Source organism: Capsicum annuum, chromosome 11 (assembly GCF_002878395.1).
Source record: "Capsicum annuum cultivar UCD-10X-F1 chromosome 11, UCD10Xv1.1, whole genome shotgun sequence".
NCBI classification, from domain to species: Eukaryota; Viridiplantae; Streptophyta; class Magnoliopsida; order Solanales; family Solanaceae; genus Capsicum; species Capsicum annuum.
In genome coordinates, this window is record NC_061121.1 from 221,017,049 (window position 1) to 221,022,533 (window position 5,485).

The window sequence follows — 5,485 nt, forward strand, 5'->3', positions numbered from 1 at the left end:
TCACAATGTGTTAAGTCCTTAGGTTTGATGATTGACAAACTGTATGTTGGAACCTGTTTCCTGGAGATTAAGTGATGAAAAACTTCTGCCACTTAAGAAACGGGTTGGGCTCACCTGTCACTATCCCGTCAACTGTCACAGTATAAGGGTTGGTGAAAAGGCTAGCCACCTTTTTCTCTCAACCAATGAAATCGCTCCTAGGTTTTCTTGTGTCATACATATATATTGATCATCTTCTTCAACAGGAAAACTAAGCTTCCATAATCTTACTACAAATTATCTCTTGAAGCTCTTGAATCAAATACTCCTTTCGCAACAGGGACTGATAGCTCATTAAGTTGTATTTTTATTTTCTTGTTGTACTTAGTCTTTGTAAAGTGTTCTCAAATGTTTGCCTACTGTTGCTTGTATGATTGTTAGTAGGTGTTGTGGGGTAAGCATCATTTCCTTGTAATCATCTAGAGTTAGGTGATTCTTAAGCTAGAGTTAGCTTGTGGCGTCCAGTTAGAGTTAGATGGAGGTTGAAGCAGTAGAGTTATTGCTTATGTCTTATTATAATAGAGTTGTTACTAGGAGATTAAGGATTAGGATTTTAATCCTTAGAGTGTGGAGTCTGTACTCAACTTAGCTCGGATATAGTGGAACTTAGAAATCTTGGAGGCAGGTTGTGATTTTCCTCCCTTGAGCAAGAAGTTTCCACGTAAAACTATTGTGTCTGCTATTTACTGTAATACCCCGAATTTTCTTTAAGTCGAGTTTCATCTTTAAGAAGAGTAAGGGATGACTTCCCAAGTGAGAAATATTTTAAACCGCGTAGAATTTCCCTAATATCGACTTTTTATCATGTAGATAATTGAATTAGCTTTCCAACGATATCAATTTAGTCCAAATCCGGTATTGGAGTGAGAAGTTATGGTTGTTTTACTGAGAGTTGTCGGAACTACCCAGGTGCGATGGACAGGTTGACGGACCATCGAGCTTGTGACAGACCGTCACCCAGACCATCACAACCAAGGCAGTGACTCCTTCTTCTGGGCCAAGTGTGACGGCCAAGACGACGGACCGTCAAGCTAGCGACGGACCGTCGCTAGGACAGTCCAAATCCCGTTCAGTATTTTTCAGTCGTTTTAAAAGGATCTTTTGGGTATTTTCCCTTTTAATACCTTGATATATTCAAAATGAAGCAGATAGCCTCATTCTCCCAAAACATCCAAGAGCTAGGGTTTCTCCCTCAAGAGCAAAACCAAAACCCTTCTCCAAGAAATTCAAGAACTCACCATAGATTCTACAAATTGAGTTGAGATTCAAGTTCCCCCAGTAAAAGGCTTCAAGAACCCTCTCTCAAGAGTAAGAAGAAGAGTCTCAAGCAAGTTTGTTCATCTAAGTTACAATCTAAGGTATGCGGGGTTTGAACAAGGATAATTCTTTCGTCCTTGTGCCCAAAACTTGTTTTAAATTACAAAGATATATGACTTTATGAGTTCTCCTATGAATTTGAAGTGTGGGTTCTTACCCAATATTGCTATGCATGAGATTTTGAGATTTGCCAATGTTCTAGAAATTGAAGTACATAGTATGTAGAGATTTAAAGACAAATTGCTGAACATTCCAGATTTCTATATGATTTGTGTATCCTTTTGACATCTAGAATGCATTTTTGATGAGTCTTAACTTGAGATTTGATTATGGGTCATTAAACCTTACTTGAGATTTCAGTTTTATTGAACTTTTGTGCTATAAGCACCCATGATTTGAGTACTTTGAGATTATTGAGAAAGTTTTGACCTTAATGGTCATAGTAGCTTTGAAATCTACTTTACTACATGAGATTACAGATTTTATAGTTGGGTTCTTTATGAACCATGATATTATTTTTAAAGTGTATTTCCATGAGATGAGCGTAGCTAACTAAAGGGAGTAGTATTTATCACCGAGTTGTGTAAGTTACTACGGTTTCATACCCCAGAACTATGTGCCACCATAGTATTGAGATTTATGGGCCCGAGGCCGAGATAAGTGATCACCGAGTTGAGGGTATACTCCCTGGCAAGAGTATGACGCCTCTCCCCAATGTGAGGTTTCTTCCTTAGGAGGACAAGACATTGGACTCCATGTAGCTTGCATGGTTTATGTCGATTAAGAGAACCTCCCTGCCAGTAAAAAGTAAATAAACAGCTTCTGAATATTTTTCCCTAATAGTAAGATTTTCAGAGTAGTTCCTAAAGTATTTTCCCTTGAGATAAAATATTTTTCCCTAAATCTTTAAGATAAGTGATTTTCCCTAATAGTAAGATTTTCAAAATAGTTTCTTGAAGTAAAATTTTCCCAAGAAGAAAGTAGTTTTCTCTACTAGTAAGAGTTATAGAATTCCGAGTTCCAAATGTCTTGATTTTAAAAAAGTTCTAAGTTCTTGAGAATTAAAGAAGTTTTACCCTCCATAAGATATATGCATGAGTTTGAAAGTATTTTTTAAAGATTTCTTTAGTTTTCGAGTAATGAGAATAAGAGAAGAGCTTAGATTTTAAAGCTAAAGTATAATGACTCACGAGATTCGTGTTACATGCTTCGTTCTACTTGATTTATGAGATTTATATTGTAGACGTATTCAAGCTATGTGAGTCATTCATATTTGCATCCATAATTTGATTAAAGAGTATGTATATTGTTTTCTGTAAATGCATACAACCCCATATACTTAGTACATTCCCAAGTCCTGATCCACATATACTTCTATGTGCTACATTGTCTTATAATGTGGGTTCAGGTGCTTAGTCCCAGCCTTATCAGTGATTTTCGAGTACCTTTGTCTATATCTCTACAGTGGTGAGTCCTCATGGTTCTAGGACCTATCTTCAGATATTTCAGAGTTTTAGTAGATATATTATTGCTTCCAGTTCAGTTTGAGGTAGTTGGGGACCTATCACAATGGATCCCTAGTTCATGGAGTAGTAGAGGTTTGTCAGACTAGCTATCAGATTGTTAGTATGTTGAGATTTCCAGTATTGTGGTCATTTGACTGAGTATTTTCTTTAAATTTCCTATCATTTGACGTGACAATACCGGTGTTTTGTTTATTTCATCTCGAATTGAGTTATTATATGTAGTAATAGGCTCAAAGGGTTAGCTTAGGGCTACTTGTAGCCTTAAGCACCATGTGACGTCCCGGGAGGTCATTTCGGGTCGTTACATTTACTTTCTCCACGTATTTTTTTATTTAAGTCTTCTCCTAGTTCTTATTGTGTGAGTTTATTTGGGAACAGGTCCCAAAGTTGAGGAGCAATTCACTACAACTCTTCATTTGGTATCAGATCAGGTCTTCCACAAAGGCTATCATCTTGGAAGGATCCTGAGAAATGATAGCTCCTCCAAATCTAGAAGAAGGATGTCAACCACTGGACCACCAAAATTCACTGGCGAATATTATGGGTGGTGGAAAACAAAAATGCATGACTTTGTTATGGCTGAAGATTCTGAATTATGGGATGCTGTTGAGGATGGCCCTTTTGTTCCTCCTACAAGGGTAGTGAAAGCTAATGATGAAACTTCACAGGTTCCCAAGACCAAAAAGTAATATAATGATGCAGATAAAAATAAGATAGAAAATAACTACAAGGCCAAAAAGATACTTGTGTGTGGTATTGGGGCTGATGAGTATAATAAGATATTTGCCTATCAAACTGCTTAGGAAATCTGGGATTGTCTTCAGACAACCCACGAAGCAACTACTCAGGTTAAGCAGTCCAAGGTGGATATGCTGACAAATCAATATGAGACTTTTACTAGGAAAGAGGGAGAGTCCATTCAAGAGATGCAGACAAGGTTCATTGCAGTAACCAGTGAGCTGCATTGTTTGGGTGAAGATATTCCAACCCACAAGCAGGTTAGGAAAGTCTTGAGCATTCTCCTTAAAAGTTAGGATAGCAAATTTAATGCGATCATGGAAGTCAAGGATCTAAATAAAATAGCTATGCATGAGCTTATTGGCAATCTCAAAATATATAAGATGTTGAAAAACCTTGAGAAGTTAAAGGGTGAGCCTAAAGTTAGAAAGAACCTAGTTCTTAAGGCTACTAAAGAATCCCCAAGTGTTGTAGATTAAGAGATTTCCTACATTACTAAGTGAGTTATCAAGGCATAGAAGAAGTCAGGATCCATCCCCAGAGAAGGAGAATTATAAGATATATCAAAGATAGGAAGGTGAATGATACATGTTACAAGTGTAAAAAGCAGGGTGACTATATTAAAGATTATCCTATGCACAAGATTGAATATTCCAAGAAAAATAATGAGAAGGAAAGAGGCAGGAAATAGGCTCAAGAAAAGTATAGAAGAAAAGTTAAAGCTGACCGGGTTACAATACAAGTCATAGCTGCCCTGGTTGATTCTCTTTATAATGTTGATGAGTCTAAGGAACATGAATATGTCTCCATGATGGTGATAGAGGATGATGTTTAAGTGTATGACACTCTCATTACCTTGATGGAAAACTCTAACAAGGACAAAGATGATAAAGGCAAAGCTAGAGGGTGTAGCCACCACTGGATCATGGATAGTGGTTGTTCAAGGCACATGACTGGAGGAATTAAAGAATTCCTCTCACTTAAGGCCCATGAAGGAGGCAGTGTCTTCTTTGGTGATGATAACAAAGGTTATATAGTTGGAATTGGGAAAATTAGGAACAATTTGAGTGAGACAATTAATGATGTTCATTTCATAGATGGAATCAAGTTTAGTCTGTTGAGTGTTGCCAAAAACTGTGATAAAAGAAATAAAGTAAGATTTAGATCAGAAAAATGTATAGTCATCAGATTCAGAGATGATAAAAAATACTGACAGCTTGGAGAAACAAGAATATGTATTTTGCTGATTTAGGTTCCTGTAAGTCCAAAAACATAACATGCCTTTGTGTACAAGAAGACACTACTGATACATGGCATAGAAGGTTTGATCATGTTAGCTGTAAATTGCTTAACCAATTGGTGAAGAAGGACTTGGTTTGAGGTTTGCCAAAGGTAAAGTTTGTCAGCTCCAAGGTATGTGATGCATGTGCAAAAGGAAGCAAATCTGTTCATTTTTGTGTCTCTACTGAAATTGTATTGTTGTAGTTGTTTTGTCTGAGTTTAAGTGTAGATATAGGTGTATTTTTACTTGTTTTATTGTTTCTTGTGTTAGATTCTTTCTTCACTAGCATCATTGAGTCAAGATCCAAGTTGAGCCTTAACTATTCTTGTTGGTATTGTTGTTGCGGTTCCAAATTTGAACATTGTTGGTGCATTTTGGTGTTGTTGTTGTGGACTGAAATTTGAAGGTGTGGTTTGAACTTGTGTTGTTGGTATTTTGTTGTGGGTTTTAGGTTTGAAAAAGGTGTTGTTAGTTCTTGTAGCTCAACGTGAGACTTGGTATTCAAACTTCTATTGAATGTTCTTGTTGTTCTAGACCAATATTCATGTATAGTTGCAAGAAGACACTTTAATAGTGTTGTTTG